The sequence below is a fragment of the Mustela nivalis genome (assembly GCF_964662115.1).
Source record: "Mustela nivalis genome assembly, chromosome: 17".
Taxonomy (NCBI): domain Eukaryota; kingdom Metazoa; phylum Chordata; class Mammalia; order Carnivora; family Mustelidae; genus Mustela; species Mustela nivalis.
The window spans coordinates 54,880,214-54,900,292 of record NC_139036.1 but is presented as its reverse complement, the minus strand read 5'-3'; the positions used below and the strand labels follow the sequence as shown (position 1 = coordinate 54,900,292).

The 20,079-nt window shown below is 47.7% G+C and overlaps 1 protein-coding gene across 3 annotated transcripts in view; it reads left to right on the top strand.

Annotated features, from left to right (window-relative positions):
- The window catches only part of SLC39A11 (solute carrier family 39 member 11), a 395,845-nt gene that overhangs the window by 28,322 nt on the left and 347,444 nt on the right, over positions 1-20,079 (top strand). For 2 of the 3 annotated variants that reach the window (XM_082707642.1, XM_082707637.1), the window contains exon 2: positions 1,802-1,873. The exons of the other annotated variant lie outside the window; for it this stretch is intronic. The gene's annotated coding sequence lies outside the window, so the exon portion shown is untranslated. The remainder of the gene's footprint in view (positions 1-1,801; positions 1,874-20,079) is intronic. 3 annotated transcript variants of the gene reach the window in all.

The window sequence follows — 20,079 nt, the reverse complement described above, 5'->3', positions numbered from 1 at the left end:
ATGAAGTGACCCTGATGGGACAATGCTTGGTTTGTTTTGACTTCTATTTTAGTATGATGAGTACGACACCATCAAGAGCAGGCCGCTTCTGGAAGATCAAGATCATCTTCTTTCAAGGCTGCTTGGGTGGTTCTGTGGGCTTGGTGGTTCGCAGCCTCGGAGTTCTCTGGGTGATACCTGAAACTGGTCCCTGTACACGGAGGACAGAAACAGGCAGGCCACTCTAGTGTGGTAGGTGGTGGTTTTAGGAAGCAACAGAATTTACTTAGGAGCCTTGTCTTATGTACTGCAAGATGAGTACATCTCTGTGGTGGAAAACCTTTTAGGTTTATATAGCGGCTTTAAAGGCCAGATGGCCTCTGATGACATTATTCTCAAGGCTGCGTCCTCGAAGTGGCTCCTAGTACTGGAACAGTGGGTGGAATGTACGTGCCAAGAACAGGGAAGGAGATAATGGGCCTCCAATGGCCTGAGGGCGGCTTGCGGGTCAACAGGCGGTACCATTCCGGTGACTCCTCCAACAGTGTTCTTTATCCTGGAGATGGACCAGGGAAATGCCCCTTCCTGTCCTTTTCCTGTGATATCTCCTCTCCTTGCCTAAGTCAGGAAAAAATACTGGCGCAATCCATCTCAGGTGCACCTGTCTCTTCTGCAGGGCAGTGAATGGGGACTGAATAGCATTGACCTTGACAGCAGAAAACGTTTAATCAAGAAGGATTGTTGATTTTGTCTAGATAACAGATGCCTCCCCCTCCTGGCTTTGAATGCCTCCAAAGACCAGCTTGGCTTTGCAGCCACCTGTACTCACCAGCAACCCTGAGGCTCCGGTTCCCTGTTTGACTTTTAATGGCTATTGTTTTGACTCTCCCCCAACCCCTCCCTGCGCTGAATGAAGTCTGCACTGCCCACCACCCCCACCCCCACCCCTAGGCTGCCTCTACTTCTCTGCAGCTCAGTTAGTAACTAAGTAACAGAACCTTGAGCCAGGAAAACCCATGGAGTGGGGAGGAGATAAACCTGGCTCTGGCTTGTTTGATGTCTTTAAAGCAATTGAATAATACCCTTCCCTCTGTCAGCACTTATCAGAGAGACAATAGACCGCAGGAAATCAGGAACCCAAGCAGGACAAAGGGCCAGGCCTGTGCTCTGCCTGTAATCTGGGGAGGTGCTCCTCTGGTTGGCTATTTTGGTGAGAAGTGCACACTCTAGGAACACGGTTGTGAATACAAATTCCAAGTTTCTTAGCGCGTAGTAAGTTGAATGGGGGAAAGTGTTCCTCTGCGGTCAGTTTAGTGGCTGGAAGTCTCACAGTGAAGCCTGGAGGGGAGGGAGGAGCCGGCGGGGTTGGGCCTGATTGGGAGCCCCCAGTACGGTTTTTCTGTTCGCTGTGGGAACACCGAGGGTGAAGTTTGCCGTCTCTCTTGCTGTGGAAAGATCAACGTTCCCCGCAGCGGAGAACATACCACTGTAGAGAGGAAGAGAAGGCCCCGGGGCGTGAGGGACACTCCTGTTTTCAGCTGTTCTGTCCCTGTCACTCCTAAACCAATCGCATTTCCCCCCAAAAATCGCGATGTCATCTTTGGCGTCCTGACGCCGAGACTGCATCTTCTACCTGGTGCCACGAGAAACCCTTTCCAGCATCGTGGGCCTGACGTTTATTTTGGAAACTATGCAATATGGTCCCCAGATTTCTTTAAAAAATCTGGCCATTTGGCAGAGCGGGTTTCATGGTCTTTTCAGACACAGAAGGGGTTAACGTGAGGACCAAGTCTTCATTTCTCTCCCCCCCACCCCTTGACAGGTGCGGTTTGGGCCACTTCCTTCTTTCTCTCTGTTCACATCCTCCACCCCCACGGACTACTACAGTGGCTGAGTGAGTAGCAGGGATTAGAACCTCCGCGGAAACCACTGTAAATAAATGTAGCATCTGGGATCATGGGTGGAAGACACCATGGCTTAGACACAATTCCCTTTTCTCTTGTCTCCCTCATTGTGACAGAAGGGCACATAAACAGAATCCTGGATCCAGAAGGGAGTTTAGGAATTCTCAGGTTTATAGCCCCCCTCCCATGATGATACAGGGAAAGATACAAGGCTCCAAGCGGCACCGTGACTTATCCGGGCTCACCCAGCTAGGGAGTGACAGGGTCGAGTCGAATCAGCTCTTTCTGGGTCCCAGACCTGTGCCCCTTCCACAGGCACCCCACCCCGCACGGTGTGTGGGGGCTGGAGGAGACGATTCCCCAGCCCTCCCGCTCCAGCAAGACAACGCTCCCGCTCCTGAGGACGGAGTCCCGGCTGCTCGCACCCTGTACAGGAGCCTCTTCTTGAGTCCCTCGGCAACAGAGCAGGAAGACGTGCGGCCACCCTGCTCTCTGATTTTTTTCCCCAAGAGTGTTTCCTGGATCATTCGTTAAGATGCCTTGTAGAAAAAGAGCACAAGTTTGAAAGACACTTCTTCTTCTCTTAAAGATCCACAACGCTTACTAATAACCTCATTGCTAACATTTCTTATGTACCCATTATGTGCATGGGGAGCGGAGGGTCTCCTACATTCTTTATCTCATTTAATCTTCCCAGGTTTCGAGGTGTGTATCATCATCATTATGCTATTTTAGGAAGCTTTGCAGTGAAGGAGCCTATCTGTCTCAAACTCCGTGTTTCCCTGATTTATTTAGCCTTGGAACTTTCCCTGGGAATAATTTTCAGCGCGAAGTCAGTTGTTCACTGTGTGCCAGGCACTGTCCTAGTATCCAATAACACTTTGTTATTTACTCATATATTCTCACTGCAGCCCTGTGAAGCACATCACCATTACTACTGACCCCATTGATGACTAAAGCAACCAAGGCCCAGAGAGGTTTAGTAACCTGCCCAAGGCCACACAGCTGTGGAGTGACAGAGCTTAACCACTCTGCCCTCCCAAGTACTAGGGCTGAGGCGTGATTCTGCAGAAACCACACTTGCTGAAGGGGCTCCTTCCCCCCCAGTCCCCTGTAGTCACTCTCAGAGGCTGATTAAGGTCGGGGAGGACTTGTCCTTCCTCCATGAATAGCCTTGATTGTTTTAAGCTCCTTTCCCTTTAGTGTTACCCTGCCTCCCAACCTCATGATGTATGTTGGTGAGTTCCGCATTGCTTTCTAGCTCCCTGAGGCCCCAACAACCAACTGGTCCTCTGAGGACCCCTTTTCCCTTCCCCTTCCAGACAGAGTCAGGTAACAACAGGTACGACCTGGTTCCCCCGAGCCCAGCTGCCTGATTAGCCTGCTCCCAGGGCAGCCCCTTCCCTGCAAAGGGGAACAGCCTTTAGGGTTGGATTTATAGACTCACAGAAGCCCGGTGGCCCCGGAGAGCACCTAGCTCAAGGCTTTGTGACCAGGCTGGGCCCTAGCATCACTCAGGGAGTCTTAAACACTAAAGGTGCCCTGGCTCCGTCTATAACAATTGTGATTTAACGGAGCTGGGATGGGGCCCAGCTAGTTTTTGAAGGCTCCCTGGATGATTTTAATGTCAGCTGGAGCTGAACACCGCAGATAGTACAACCTTTTCATTTCACAGGTAGAGGAAATGAGGTTGGTGGGGAGGGTGTGCGGGGGTGAAAAATCTGTCTCAGGTCAGACAACATCCCATTTGGTCTCTTTATCCCAGAGTCACTTTGGACTCACAACCCACCCCCTGAGCCCAGGAACCCTGCTCCTTGGCTAGAGGGGGCCCCAGACCGGATTTGTGCAAGCTTGGGCCCGAGAGTTTCTGTTCACAGCTGTCCCTCTCGTAAGGAAAAGCCCTGTCGGGTGGCAAACTCTCTCGTCTCATAGTGAGATGTCGGGGTGAGAGGAGGGGGCAGCACCCCAGTTCCCCTTGGCAAGTGTCCATTGCAGATACTCTCTTGTAGGAATGGGTGTTTTGCAGCTCTGAGGAGCAGGCAGCAATTTCATAAATGGGCCAGAACCAGCAAATGGGTCTCAGTGGTTTCGTTTTTATTAAGAGCAGGGAAGATCAGAGCCAGATTTCATCCTGGCCACAGTGCTAGAATCACTGCACTGAATCACGCTTTTCTTTCTGGCATGTTCTTTAGCAGAGTCTGTGCACCTGTGAGCAGCCAGGGACCTTGCCGAGAAATCCCACCAGGTCCTTTCTCTGTGGATAACTCCTGCCAGCCCTGAACATGCTCCTTGTCCTTTTCTCCCTGCTCTACTGGCTGAAATGATCATTCTTCCTTAATGGGACGTAGAATATTTACATTTTAACAGGATATGGGGGAAACATGCGTCCATAGGAAAGGCTCTCCGAGTGGAAACGCTGACCTGATATTGGCAGCAGGGTCTGCACGCCTAGCGTCTCTGATGGCAGTGCAGCAGCTCTCTCTCCTAAGGTCAGACATTTCTGCTGCCCAGGGGCCTCTGTTTCCCAAGAAGCAAGAGGCACCGGGAGTTAATCCAATAACTGCGGTTAATTAAAATCCTGTTTCCAGAGAGGCTGCAGTTCCTCTACTGGCCTCAGGGTGGGGTGAGCGCACAGAACTCACCGCCCCGTTGGGCCTCTGCTCACGCCAGGCACCAGGCCTTGCAGGACGGGGCCCCAAAGCCCACTTCTCCAGTTTTCTTATACCCCCCTCCTCCCCTCTGCACCACCCTCCAATCCAGGGAGGGGATGTAGCCTGGATAGAATTAAAATGACTGCAGAGCCTGGAACCCCGTCACTTGCCGAACATTCGGATGTCCTCCGGAAGAGGCAGCCTCCCCCTGTGTCCCCTTCCCCCCAGAGTTGTGTCCCCTGTGGCATCGCTGACAAGGAAAATCTCCCTTCTCCCTGGCCTCTGTGCCAGATCAGGGTAGCCTCTCTGGGAGTGAGGTAGCCACAACTTCTTGCAGCCTTGGCCGGGCAGAGATGAGGAGGCCTGGAGGGCCAATGCAGGTTGTGCCCAGGGAATTTTTACAGCAGAATGGTTGCGGAAAAGGATCTAGAAGACCTGTCTGTGGGAGCTTCGTGCCTGTTCCTGGGCTGTGTCCTGAAGCCTCAGGTGAGGCTGTCACTGAGCAGCACAGAAGTTTCTGCAAGGCAAAGAGGACAGATTTTCCTTTTCCACGGGTGGTGGCTCCACAGTGACCCGTGGGCATGGATCGGGGTCTCAGCTGCAAGGGCAGGAGGGGCTTCGCTGAGCCACATGAAGCTCCAGTGCCGAGACTCGGCCACTTTCCAAAAGCGAGTGTTGACGCAGGGTTTCTCCCTTGTGCGGGGAAGTGGTCTGTTGGTTTTGTTTGCTGGTCCAGCTACCAGTCCCCAAGCTTCATGGTGTCTGCCTGCCTGCCCGTCGGAACAGAGCAGATGGCTGGGCTGCACAGGGGGACCGGGGCTTTCCATGTCCCCATGAGACATCGTGTGTCCCCCCGGCCCCCATAGCTGCCAGTGGCTGCTTTTGCCCCTCCTCCCCCTCCCCCCTCTCCCACTCCACTCTCCTTCTGTAGCCAGCTCTCTGCTCTGACAGATTGTCCCTGCAGCTGCCACCAAAAACTAATTTCTCAGTGCCACTTTAGACACTCAATCTTTTTCCCTGGCAAGACCTTTTTAATAGGGGTTGTGAAGCACGACAATTCCTGGGTTTTGTTTCTAGCCTGCTGGAACATGGAACCCTTTCGAGTAATTGGAGTCAGGGCTTAGGAGGTATCTTTGCTCCTGGTAGCGGTGGGCAAGCCCACTGTGGGGCCTGAGCCCAGCCAGACTGAGCCAGCGACAGTGGAGCTAGGACCTGACCTCACCGCAGGACGCTACAGATGGACTCACTTTTGCATTCTTTCCATCATGAATTCATTGGAACGGAACTTCAGAAATGTTTTTTCCGTACAACTCTTCTATGTATACATAATGTACACAAATTTTAAGTTACTTATCAAAATACTGCTGGTTCCAGATATCAGACCATCCCTAAAAAACCAAAAAAAATACAAAAAAACCCAAAATGATGATTTGGCACCAGCGAGTCTAATCTAAACATTGTGCTTTGGGCTCCAAAGTGAATTTTCAAAGACGAGCTCCAAAAATGGCTTGGCAGTGGGGATACTGGGTGCGTATCTCGTTTTCCAAGAGGAGCACCTCTCCGTGCTGTTGGATTGTCAAACGGTTCGGGCACAGCCAGTCCTTGCTCTGGTGTTCAGCTCTGATGTGATTGGCACTGGCCACGTGACCGCGCTTCCAAAGATCACACCTGTCCGTGAACCCGCGGCACAGACACCCACTTTTGCTCACTGGTTCAGCCCTCCATCCGCCCGTTCATTCAATAAATAAAAAGAGCTGGTCAGAGGAAAGGGGAGAAAGATTGTTTTCCAATCAGCTCTGTGATCCGAATTTTGATTGTGTCCTCTCCTGGGGAGGAAACTCCGAAGCCCCCAACTTGGGCCCTTGCTCCTTAGCACGTGCTCAAAAAGCACACGGGGTGAGAATCGCCTTTGAGGTGGCCCATCTGATTCGGAAATCAGATGTTTTTTTCGTGGCCCCTTATATCCCACACAGGAGAGGGAGGCAAAAGGGGCTGTCGTCTCTAAAACCGTCTTTGTCTCCATCCTTGGCACATTGCCACAAGGCTGGCAGTCCATCAGAAAGCAATTAGTGGCGCCCGACTTAACGAGCATGTGATGCGTTTCTGTAAGTGGAGAGAGAGGGTTAGCCCCGGAGCCCTGAGCGGACAGAGGCTGCCTAGTGGGCCAGAGTTACTCTTGCTGGGTAATTTCTTCCAAAATCATATCCTTGCCTATAATTTGAGGCGCAGGGAGTAAAAAAATAGGCTGACAAGATATGCTGATCTTGGGTTCCAGCTGGTAGGAGGATTTGTTGAGCCAGTCACATCTTTTTATTTTAAATTTAATTTTTGTCAAGTTCTGCACGGACGTGGTCAAGAAGTCGAGTAGTGGGAGTAAGCTTTTCAAGCAGAATGGCCAGATCGAGGCCCTGTGCTTTTCCATGTCTCATACACTGCCAGAGGGGGGCCACTTTCAGTCCTTTTCGGCTTTTTTTTTCTCCTATTTATTCACCTCCATGGGTACAAACGTCATGCTCACACTTCCATTTCTTGATTTTCCTGTTTTCCATTCTTTTCCTCTGAGGCGAGGTCCCCAGCTCACCGCTGAGACAATGCGTTTCCCTCCCCCGTTCCCTCTTGGTATAGTTACGAATCAGCGGTCAGTGTTTGCATTGTTATAACTGTGTAAATATTAAAGCTGACTCAAGCACTATTCTCTGCTGTTCTCTTCTTTCTTGTAGAGCCTGTGTTTTCCCTGGCGTTAATGATTACCTCTTAAAAAAAAAAAAAAAAAAAAGAAAGATGAAAAAACGTGTTCACTTCTCTATGTAACTGTCCATAACTCCTCCTCAAATTCTGGCAGAACGGAAAGGCTTCTCTCAAGGTATCCAGGCTGTTGGTTTTTGGTTTTGGCTTGGAGGCATCCTTTCTGGCTCTCTTGGTCCTTCTACTCGGTCTGGACTGGTTGTCCTGGATGTCGGCTGTGGGGCTCCCATGCTGGGGCTTCCCTTCTCCATCATCCTGAGGCCTTTCTTGGGTGCTTTCCAGTGTTAGTTATCTGTTCCCTCTCCCTGACTCTGTGTCTGGATGGCTTCTTCGTTTGAGTAGAGCAGCTCCTCCAGGAGCTTCTTGAGGAAGGGCACGTGGTAGCCAGCCTCTAAGACGATCCCCAGTAATCCTCATCTCCTGGTTCCCTCCCACGTTGTACTGGGATTGGTCTATGCAACCAACAGAATGCGACCAAAGTGACATGCCACTCCGGACGTTAGAGAGGATACAAGACACTGTGGGTTCTATCCTGGTGCCTGGCTTGCCCTTCCTTCCTCTTCTTACATCGCCCCCCTTCTCCTTCCCTCCTCCTCCTCCTCCTACTTATTTGTCTTCCTCTGTCTCTCTCTTTCTCTGATCATTCTTTCTGAGGACGACCATTTGCCATGTCACCAGGAGTCCCTCATGGTAGGAAACAAAAGCCCTATGAGTGAGCTTCAGTCAAGCCTCAGATGACCGTGGCGTCCCTGACACCTTCACTGTCCCCTCCTGGGAACCCACCCCCCACCAGTACCAACCAGCTAAGCCACCCCCAAATTCCCAACTCACAGAAAGTATGAGACAATACATGTGTATTGTGTTAAGCCACTAAAATTTGGGTGATTGTTTCACAGCTATAGACAAGGACAAGAGTAATTTTTTTGGCTACTCTGCATATCTAAAAATGTCTTTATTTTATCCTCGCTTTCAACTGACGATCTGACCGGTTGTAGAATTCTGTTCTACAGCTGGAAGTCCCCTTCCCGCAGAATTCTGAAGGCAGTCCTATATCCTGTCCTCTTTTCCAGGGTGGATGTTGATGTGCCCAACTTTTCTCCAAAACTGTGTTGACTCTTCTCTCCAATACAGGAGTGATGACATTTCATGAGGTTATGCGTTGGGGTTAATCACTTCTGTTTGCACCGTTTGTCGTGTTTGGCCTCTATTCAGTGGGCCTCTTTAATCTGAAAGCTCATGTTCCTTGTTTTTGAAAGATGAGGTTACATTCATTTTTGGGAAATTATTCCACCGCTGTTGTCACTGTCTCCCTTTCTGGAACTTCTGTTATTCAGATAGATTGTTTCTCCAGCCCTCTTGGCTTTTCTCTATTTACCGTCCTTTTGTTGTTCTTTGTTTTACTTTCTGAGTGGTCTTTTATCTTCTCACCCTTCCGTTGAATCTTTTATGTCAACTGTTGTATTTTTTAATTTGTAGGAGCTGGTCCTAGTCTCTGAACATGCTCTCTGTAATAGCCTTCTGTCCGTGGTTTGTGGGTGCAATATTTTACTCTCAAGTTTCTAAGGATTTTATTTATTTTCAGTTTTCTTCTACTTCTTGCTTACTTATTTCCCTTAAATTCCTTTTCCTTATTTATTATTATCTGTATGTCAAGGCTTTCTTCAGGTGTCCTTGGTGATTATTGATTATATTTAAAAGCGAAACATTAAAATGCCTGCTGAATGCTCTCTATACGCAGGCATGGCTGTCGAGTGGTGAATTCACTATAGAATTCTCAGGTGGGGGAGAGCAGATCACTTGGTGCAGGACCACCCCTAATCTGTAGATTGTTTTTGTTAGCCTGCCAGCTTTCCGGAAAGTCCCCAAGCTGGATCTTAAGGACTTTGTCAGCCTGGCTACCATGCTCTTAGAGCCAAGCAGGAGAAGATGGTTGAGGATTTCACTAAGATTTAGACCTTCAGACACTTGTTTAGTTTCCCCATTGGCAGTATTGTACCATATCCTAACCCTTCCCCAAATCCAGAGCCTGGCTGTTTCAGCCACTTCCCTGAGTAAACATTATCATTTTTTTTTTTTAAACTAGGGTAAAGGAGGCTGTACAGTGGTGGGGAAGGGATCTAAGGTTCTGAGCACTTTTGAAAAATTGAACTGTAATTGACATAACATTATATTAGTTTCAGGTGTATATTACGATGATTCACTATCTGGAGATACTGCAAAATGACCACCGCCATAAGTGAGGTAACGTCCCTCACCATACATAGCTACATCACAAAATGTTTGTGATGTCTAAACCCTTTTTATAAAGCCAGTCAACCATCCTCTTCTTTCCAACCCTACCCAGAGCCTCGGACTCCAGGATCTTTCTGGAGATTGGCAGCTTGAATTGGCTTTCTTTCTCGTTGGCTTTACCTGTTCAAGGTCACATTCCATTTTCTATATCCTACAGAGTCAGTTACCTCCCTGGCCCCTTTCTAATTTCCTTTTTTTTTTTTTTTTTTGGTATTTTCTTATGTATTGTCATTTCCACTTGTGTATTGTCATTGTCTTGTGTATTGTCATTTCCCACTGCAGTTCTCCTTACAAAATTTTGCTTTTTAAAAATTTCTTTACCATCATGTTAGAGGAATCCAGAAGTGAAGGGGGAGCTACATGTGTTTAATCTGCCATGTTTGACCAGATGCCTTCATAGGCAGTCTGCCCTGGAGTTTAGTTCACTTGTTGTTTGGTTTTATTTTGTTTATATATGTGTATATATGTGTTTGTTTATACATGTGAATGTCTTTTTGTTTGTTTGTTTGTTTGATTGTTTTTAACCAGCTAAGTATTAATGGCTTGGTTAGCTTTGGACTTGGTTATTGCTCTGGTTCGCTGAGTGTTACTGATCACGATCAGCTCCTGCTCGGTCCTTACCCATGGGATGACTTCTGCGCATTCCTTTCTGCATTCATTCATCTGGTAGTGGTAGGGATGATGGCCACTGAAGCCTCCAGCCCATAGCGGAACTGTTATATGTCCATGGTGCTTTTTCCCTCTGGATGGACTTAGCTTTTGATAAACATATCCTTTGCTGGGGTTGGTTAGGACTATGAATAGCAAAGTGAAGTGGCTCCTTCAGATTTGTGAAAATGTAACTTTGTTTTAGTTAGACACCTCCACATGGCTGATGGCATCAACTGATCTTTAGGACCAAAGGATATAATCGACCAGTACCTCCTTCTTGAATTTTCTTCCTTGGACTGTCCTTCCAGCTAGCTATCTTCTCTTGTTTTCTTCCTCTTGACTCTCTGATCCCTTATCTGTCCCATCTATTCATTCAGCCAATACTTCTGAGCACATGCTTTGGGCTAGGTCCTGTCTGGATAAGATACAGACACTGACATCATGACATTTTCATGGAGGCAGTGGTACCCATGCTATGCACATCATGCTAAGGAGTTTGCACTGTATGCTGAAGGACATGGGGGATGTTGCGGATTCTATGAGGAGTATGATGTGATGAGATAATTGGGCTGGGTATGAAATAGTGGATCAAGGGTAGATGAAACCGGTTGGGGAAGAGGTTACTGGAGAATCTGTTGGGAGGAGTCAGGACAGAGCTGTTCAGGGCTTGAGCTGTAACAAATGATGTGAGACCATGGCTACAGAGGAGAGAGTTAAGAGGGAAGACTCTGGAGAGCTAGCGAGTTATGGGATTTGGGGAATGAGGGAGTAGGGGGACAATGGGGAGATGGTCCCAGGCTTCTGGCTTCAGTAACTGGTGGATGGTGGTACCAGTTATGGGAAAAGACTAGAGGAGGAGAGCACAGTGTGGGCAGAAGAGAATGAGAGTTCCATTTTGTTTGCACTCAGTTTGAGATGCCTATGGGAAAGCTGGAGGAAATGCCCAGTAAATAGTTTGAGCTGTGAGTCTAAATACCTTGGGAGAAAGAAACTGAGCTAGACATTTAATTTGAGAGTTATTCTCTAAAATGATAGTTGGAAGTAGCAGAATGAATGAGATCATCTGGAGAGAATATAGAAATGAGAAGAAGAGAGAATGGGGAATGCCGATGTTTAAGGGACAAGTCCTCAGGAGAAAAAGGGAAGGAGGGAGGGAGGGAAGGAGAGGAGCACAAGCACCAGAGAGAGAAAAGCAGGAAAGGAGCCTAATCGTTGTCTTGGATGTAGAGAAGCGAGAGTCTCCTAGGCAGGGAGGGCTAAAGAAGTAGGGTTATGAAGAGGAGAACTGAAAGATGCATGTTGGATTGAATACCTAGGAAGTCATTGGTGCCTTCAGAGGTGGTGTGGGCAGAAGGCAGATGGAACATGTTGAGGAGGGAGGAGGAGTGGATAGAGAGGTGGTAGTGATGGCAGGTGCACTCTGTTCTTTCAGCACCTTAGTTGGGAAGAGGAAAGCATCTGGCTGAATGTGTGTGTGTGTGTGTGTGTGTGCTAAATGTTATTAAATGTTAAGGTGCTAAATGTTATTAAATGTAACAGGAGAGAGAGGGAGAGGGAGTTTTAACACATGAGGGGAAGGATGGAGCTGAACAGCAAATAGGACTTCTCTTGCATTGTGTTTGGAGAAGCTCATACATACAGAAGTGACTGCAGGCGTTAGGGGTATGTGGGTGTGAGTGCGGATGCGGGGTGCTTATGGAAGGAGCAGGAAGAATATGAGAGGGATTTTTTTTTTTTCGTCCAAGAATCATCCATATAACAGGTTTTTTTTTTTTTTTTTTTTTTGAGCATTTACTCACTTCCACACACTGTAGTTCTTGCTGGAGATAAGGAAATGAAAAACATACCCAGCCTTAGGGAGCTGTCTAGTAGAGCAGACTGATGTCAACAGACAAGTGTGCAAGATATGGGGAGAATCCTGCCTACGGACTGGGGTAGGGGTCAGGAAGCCTTCACTAGGTGATGCTGGTGCCTACCCTGGAGCGAGGTCTAAAAGGATAAGAATTTTTCAGATGGACAAAGGGGGAAGCACATGCTTGGTCATGCAGTTTAACCATAAATATTTATGAAGCAGCTATACATATTAGGCACTGCACCCAGTCCCCTGGATGTAAAGGCAAGTGAGATGCTACTCCCACTGAGCAGTGTACCGCATCTGGTGGGGGAGATGTGCCCGTGGTTTCAATGTAATGTGCTAAGTGTTCAGACAGTAGAGTGGATGCCCTTTGGGGGCGTAGAATGTAGGTCGGTGTAGAAGGAACATAGAATACAGAGAGGGAAAGGCAGGCAGGGCTAAGGTCAAAGTGTAAAAGGTTTAACGGATCCTGGGTACTATGGATAATGGTTGGCCCTCTGGATTGGCTGCCGCTTGTGGGTCAGAATCCTATTTTTATATATGGTTTGGCCCTTGTCTGTTTGCATGTTTGGTCTCTCACGAGTGAAGATGAGGTCATTAGGGTGGGTCCTAAATCCGGTATGACTGGTGTTCGTGTAAGAAGAGACCCAGAGACACAGACACACAGGGAGAAGGCCACGAGATCATGGGGGCAGAGATTGAGGTGATGCATCTTACAAGCGAAGGAACAAGATTGCGGGCCATACCAGGAACTAGAAGAGGCCAGGAAGGATCGTTCCCTAGAGCCTTTGGAGGGATCATATTCCTGCCAACAGCTTAATTTCAGACTTCTAGCTTGCAGAACCATGAGAAAATACATTTCTTTGGCGAGAAGCCACCAGTCTGTGGTACTTGCTATGGCCGCTCTAGGAAACTAATATGGGTATCCAGTGGCATGTTAGCTGGAGGGGAGCAGAGTTTCCCGTTCATGTGGTCTATGGGTCACCTGCTTCCGACTTCCCACGGGGCTTCCTGAGGATGTTGATTCCAGGCCCCTTGCATAACCCTTGGAACTGGGAATCCAGAGAGGCAGCTGGAGAACCTGGATTTTAGCAAGATTCCCAGGTAATTCTTCCACTCCTGAAATTCCAGACTGTGTTTGTGAGGCATCAGGGAAGGGCTTGAAGGAAGGGAGTAATGCCATCTGGCTGTGCCTAAGAGAGGTCATCTATCTTACCGGACAAGCAATCTGTTCCAGCCAATATTCTACAAGGAATACAAAGACAAGATGGAGGGGAAATCTGTAGATTAAAAATGTCTGAAAAGATATATCAGTGAATTTAGTGGTTGGTAAGAGACAGAGTCAGGCCTGTCTATCACTGAAGCATGCACAGCAGCTCTCAGAGAAGCCTTTCGGACCCCTCATGACAGAGATGCACCCCCTCTTTGGTGCAGGGACAAGGTTTGCTCCTGGGTCCTTCACAGTCGGCTGTTTCTTGTGTCTGTTGTCTCTCCACCAGTCCTCAAATATCAGTGGGCACAAGAATGGTCTGGGACACTGGCTCAGACCTAACTGAGTGCATGGGGAGGGGCCCAAGAATCTGCATTTAAATCGTCTCCCCGAGTGATTTCTCTGCAGTCAGCCGGCTCCTGGTCTGCAGTAGGTAGTGGGTGCTGGGTGGGTGAGCCGTGCTTGCGTCGGTTCCCATATGTGGGTGGGATGAAGCCCCCATTCCACCCAGTCCTGCTCCCATATCTTGCCACCTGTTTTAGTCTGTTTGGGCTATCAGAAAGCACCACAGTGTGTGCATGTGTGCATGTGTGTGTGTGTGTGTGTGTGTGTGTGTATGTCGGGGTGGGTGGTGGTGGTAGTGGTGGTGGTGCTTAAACAACATTCATGGTCTCACGGCTCTGGAGTCTGGGAAGTCCAAGATCAAGGTGCTGGCAGGTTTGGTGGTTGGTGAGGACTCTCCGGGCTCCATGCAGACAACTTCTTTCTGGCTGTGTCGTCACAAAGAGAGAGAGCCCATCTTCCTTGTGTCTCTTCTTATAAGGGCACTGGTCCATCTCCCGAAGGCTCCAACATCATGACCTAATCACCTTCCCAATGACCCTACCTCCTAATACTGTCACGTTGGCAGTTAGGACTTCGATATGGATTTTCAGGGGCATACAAACATTGAGCCCATGGTACCACTCCAGGTGGGAATGAAGCTTTGGGCCATTTGGGGGGAGTTGGGTGGGAGGGATGATGGGAAAAGCCAGTCCTCTGCTTTGTCCCTTGTGTACATTTTCAGAAAAATCGGCGCTGCCCTCCTCCTTCCCAGCCCTGACTCCCACCCGTACTCACTTTCCTATTTCGTCATAGGAGCACAGCTCTTCTTAAAAAAAAAAAAAAAAAATCCACAAATTATTATTATTATTTAAAAACAAAAGAATGATACGTGCAATGAAAATACCTTGAAAACACAGAAAAGCAGAGTAAAAAACTCAAACCAAGAAACCCTGGATATCCTCGCACCCGGACCCAACCTCTGTAAAAATTGCCATCTGTGGGCCTTCCCGTCTTTTCTGTGCGTGGTGTAGCTTCACGTAAACACACCCCCTTCCCCCAGGCACATCCAGCAGCTCGGGTTCCCCAGCCTCCCCACTCTCCTGAGCACCCCACTTGCTTCTCCGACTTGAGAGCCATCTGTGCCATCCGCCGGCTGCCTGCTCCCCACACTTGCTCACTCCTTACGTAGGAATCACTGTCTTTGGGGGACATGTTGCAAGCTGATGATGCCAAGTGCTCTCCTGACGGCACCTAATACGCCATCTTCTCTTCTCTAATACGCCATCTTCCCTTCTCCTGTCCTCCTCCGCCCTGCCCATGGACTGGGGGGTGATGGGGAGAGACATCTTCTGTATCAATACCGTAAAATTTTGTCATAGCAAATGAAAGAGGTCAAAGACCTAGGAATTCCCTCTGCTAATTGAGAATTAAACATCTCTGTGGGGCGGATCCTCCGTCCCCCTCTTCCTTTAGCAGAGTTGTTCTCTTAACGTCTGTAGAGAGACTCTGTCCAATCTCTTGTTGAGAGCGCAGAGGCCGGCACCCGCCCCCTACAGTCCTCGTGTCTGAGGACTCGCTGTCATCCCAGGGCCTGGAGAGAGTTATGGTTTTATTTGGGGATAATAAACCGGAGCTGCTTTGAAGCGGAGAACAAATCCTGTTTCCATGCAAATGTAGTTTGTAATAAAAACCTGCCAGGACAGAAGTATGGGGGCTGCTTTTCCCAGCAAATTGCTCCCTTTGACAGAACATTCTTCAGAGTTATGCCGGGAGTGATCAGAGTGGCTGTCGAAAAGGTTCGCATCTCAAGGATTAGGGTGCGACACCACTGCTGTTGAATTAGGAAGTGGCAGGCAGGCAGGAAGCTGCGCAGGGTGGCGAGGGGCTGTAGAGTGTGAGGCTTGGTAGTGGCCCTCTTGCTCAACCCTCTATGTTTCGTAGTCCTTCTGGAGTGTGCAGAATGAGCATTTTATCCCCGACGTCCAGAGAGGAAGTCATTATCCCAAACAAGGGCCCCAGCTCTACTTGGAACCAGACCGGGGTTTTCAGAAGCAGAGAAGAAAGTGGATAAGCCCCCTCCAGGGCTCTGAGAGGCCAGAGGTACTTCTAGAGGAGGGCAGTGCCCAGGAAGAGGGGGGCAGAGCCTGATGGGGTGATGGCAAACAGATGGCCCAGGCCTCACTTCGACTTCATCTTCCTGACCAGCTGTCACTAGGAAAGTATGCCCCAGGCTGGAAAGAGGCCAAATGAGGAGAGGAGAGAAATTCAGCATCCAGAACTTATTTGCTTTTCATTCTTCTGCCCCTGCTCCCCGACACCCCCTACTGCCAGATGATGGTGGGTCTTCATGGAGTGGAGACCACAGCAAGAGAATTCCAGGTCAGGCAAGCATTGGCTTGCTGGGCTGGGGAGGGTTGCGTCTCCTTCGCCTGCACTGCGTGCACTCACTGTGGGGTCGTCTTCTGTGGTCCATGGTGCCAGGCTGCTGTTTGCAGATGCAGGCACTGGCCGTGTGTCCGGCCAGCAGGTGACTGCAGGACCCGAGGGTCATAGCATCATTGCCTGGCAACCCTGGAGGAATTTCCCACGGATCTGAACTCAGCTATTGCAAAGCCCCATCTCTATCCAGCTTGCTGTGGGGCCCGTCTCTATGCGAGGTCACAGACGGTGGGCCTCCTCCGTTCCTTGAACCGAACACAGCAGAGGTGGTCAGAAGCACTTTGGTGTTTTGTTTTGTTTTGTTTTTTAAGATTTTATTTGAGAGAGACAGAGCGAGAGAGTGAGAGAGAGAGAGAGAACTCAAGCAGGGAGGAGAGGGAGAAGCAGACTTCCCACTGAGCAGGGAGCGCAGCGCGGAGCTCCCTCCTAGGATCCTGGAATCATGACCTGAACCGAAGGCGGACGCTTCACCCACTGAGCCACCCAGGTTCCCCGAGAAGCACTTTGATGAACAAAATGATTATCATCTCCAAGTACTGTGGGCAATATATGTGGTACGTGTTTGAATTAGTAATTTTGGTGGACTATGGTCTCAGGTTCACAATATTTCACAAGCTCTTTTGAAACAGATTTTTTGTATTTTGAGTTTTTTTTTTAATAATTGCCTCCCTATTTAAAAATTTCTGATTACACATAATTTGGGGTGGTTTTTAGGCATATAATTTCTTCTTTGTGCTATTGGTAATCGTTATACTTGGAGACCCTTAGGTGTTCAATAATAGAGGCTGGATGAAATGTGCCATTTTTGTAAAAATATCTAGATCTGTGCATGAATAAGACCCTGAAATAGCCGCCAGTGTTTTATTTATTTATTTGTTTATTTATTATTTATTTATTTTTAAAGATTTTATTTATTTATTTGACAGAGAGAGATCACAAGTAGACAGAGAGGCAGGCAGAGAGAGAGAGAGGAGGAAGCAGGCTCCCTGCCGAGCAGAGAGCCCGATGCGGGACTCAATCCCAGGATCCTGAGATCATGACCTGAGCCGAAGGCAGAGGCTTAACCCACTGAGCCACCCAGGCACCCCTTCCGCCAGTGTTTTAGAAACTTATTTTATAACAGGTGTCTGCTCAGGGATTGTCCTTCTTATTTCTTTTAATCCATACAGTCCTGTGAGGGAAGGGACGTTAATATTCTCTTTTAACAGTAAATGGGAAAATGGAGGGCAGAGAAGTCAAAGGACTTGCCTTAGGTTGTGGGGTTCTTTGTTCAGGTAGTCAAAACCTAGATTGTGGGCTTGAAGCCACTGTCCTCAAGCTCATGCTGCCTGTCACTGGGCGGTGAGATGGGGAGGCATTTTTATTTTCATCTTGTTATCTGTATTTTCTTACTTTTAAATGCACACATTGCTTCCACAAGAGGGAAAAATAACCCCAAATATATGTAAGTAGTTAAAAAAAAAAAAAAAGAGTATGAGGGTCCCTGGGTGGCTCAGTTGATTAAGCATCGGATTCTTTTTTTTTTTTTTTTACACGATTTAATTTATTTATTTGACAGAAAGAGAGATCACAAGTAGGCAGAGCAGCAGTCAGAGAGAGGGGGGAAGCAGGCTCCCCACTGAGCAGGGAGCCCAATGCGGGGCTTGATCCCAGGACCCTGAGATCATGACCTGAGCCAAAGGCAGAGGCTTAACCCACTGAGCCACCCAGGCACCGCAAGCATCAGATTCTTGATCTCAGCTCAGGTCTTGATCTCTGGGTTATGAGTTCAAGCCCCATGTTGGGCTCCATACTGAGTATGGAGCCGACTTGAAGAAAAAGTAAAAGAGTCTAAGTGTTTTGGACTGCCGGCAGCAGTGCGAGGAGCTTAAAAATTTCCAACCAACTTTCATCCAGTTATTCATACTTCATTGTTTTGGTCGTGCTTCATCAGTTTTAAAAATCTGCAGAATTGAGACTGGGGCATGGGTGCCATGATATGGGTAAGGCTAATCATAAGTACCTACACTTGGCTTTGGATGAGAAGTCGGTGACTGAAAGAAGCAAGGACCATGCTGTATCCATTCTTATTAGGGTGGTAGCAACAGCAGTGATTATGTCCAGGTTCTAGAAATGGAATCCAGGGCTCTTCTGGAGATGCAGAAGGCAGTGCCCAACCCCTGAGGGCTGCAGCATGGCTGTCCTCACTGGGTTAGTTCTATAGTGTAATTATTGGATTGTGCCTGGCTGTTAAATCTTTGTTCCTCCTGAGGATTTTGCCAGCAGCTCAAAAACCATTTAATACAATTTATTTCTGTTTAAATAAATCAGAGTTGGTTTCTGTTACATACAAATCAAAACTGATGGATACACACATGCTACCATTTACTTACATATATTTACCATGTATATTTTTAATCTAATAATTTTTACAATAAAATGATAGTTGGGCCAGGAAATACATTAAGGACCAAGAGAGTTTTTTGGAATTTTAGAGTCTTAAAAATTGATACAACATATTTGCATGATTTATAATTTATGAGTGATTTAAGCTTAAGATTTTATGGAAGTCGCTGAGAAGTATTCCAGAGGGATCTTGTTTCTTTTAGCTAATAAATTGGGTCATGTATTGAAAGTTTCCAAGAGCTGTGAAGGTTGGGATGAAAACATTATTTATAATGAATCTCATACTTCGTCATTTTCCCAAGTGGTGGTGCATTTACATAATAGTGGGAGTTTTGTGATGAAGTCTTTTGATTTTCTATGTTGCTGCAATGCCAGCTCATTTAGTCCAATGCCATATTATTAATAACTCATCCTTGCACACCATTGAAATCTCAGTCTCTGGGGGATATCCAAGAAAAAGAAAGTACTCTTTTCCTAGCTATCCTCTCCTCCCTTACAAAAGTATAAAACTACATTTAGGTGTACGTAGGTCAAGGATTTTGTGAGTTTTTTTTTTTAAACCATGATTTTATAGGGGTTTTAACCTTATGAGGTTAGGGGGTTTTGATTTTATAGGGGTTTTAACCTCATGAGGTTAATGAGGGGAGGAGGTTCATGGGCTAGACTCTGGAATGCAGGGAGTTGTTCATATATGCTGCCAGCACCCTTTCTACAAACTTTCCCTGAGTCTTTCTCCAACGCCTCAGCACCTCCCTGCTCTAGGTGCTCAGGTCAGGCATAACATGATTAAGCTCAACTCCAAGTAATAGAAAACCCAGAGAGCAATGGCTTAACTTAGTAGAAATGCTCTATCTACAAGTAGTCCAGGGCTGATATTGTGTCCCACAGTGTTAGTGACCCAGTCTCCTCCTGTCTTATTGCTCTGCTGTAGCTATTTTCATCTCTGAGGTCGCTTGGGGTCCAAGAGAGTTTCTAGAGTGATGGCCATTGCTTTGCATTTCCACCAGCAGGAAAGAGGAAGCTTTCTCCTTTCAGGACACTTCCTGGTTCAAAGGTAGTCGGATGCGCTCACGTAGCTGCAAGGGATCCTGGGACATGTAGTCTTTATCCCAGGTTGCCATGAACCCAGCTAAGAACTGGCATTTTTTTGTTGTTGTTTTTAAGATTTCATAATTTTATTTATTTATTTATTTATTTAAGGGATGGGGGAGAGAGAATCCCAGGCAGGCTCCAGGTCCAGCACGGAGCCTGATGCGGGGCTCAATGTCACTACCCTGAGATTGTGACCTGAGCTGAAATCGAGAGCCCAGTACTTAACCAACTGCGCCATCCAGGTGCCCCAGAATCGGGGTTTCTTTAACTGAGTTTAAAGAGGAGAAAGGATTCCTGAAGACAGCTAAACAATTATAAAGAACAAGGTGATTTTTTTTCCCCTAAAGAAGGAAATTATCACATACACTTGTTGACGGCCATGCAGTGTATTAAATGTGGTGTATTTGAAGGACTATATGGAAAGATAAGAAGGGAGAGGCAGCGTGGAATAGTGTAGAGGCCCAAGAAACCTGATTTAGACTTGACCACTTGGGCTTGAATTTGTTTTGATATCTTGTAGCTGTGTGACCGACCCCTGCTTCCTAGCGTTGC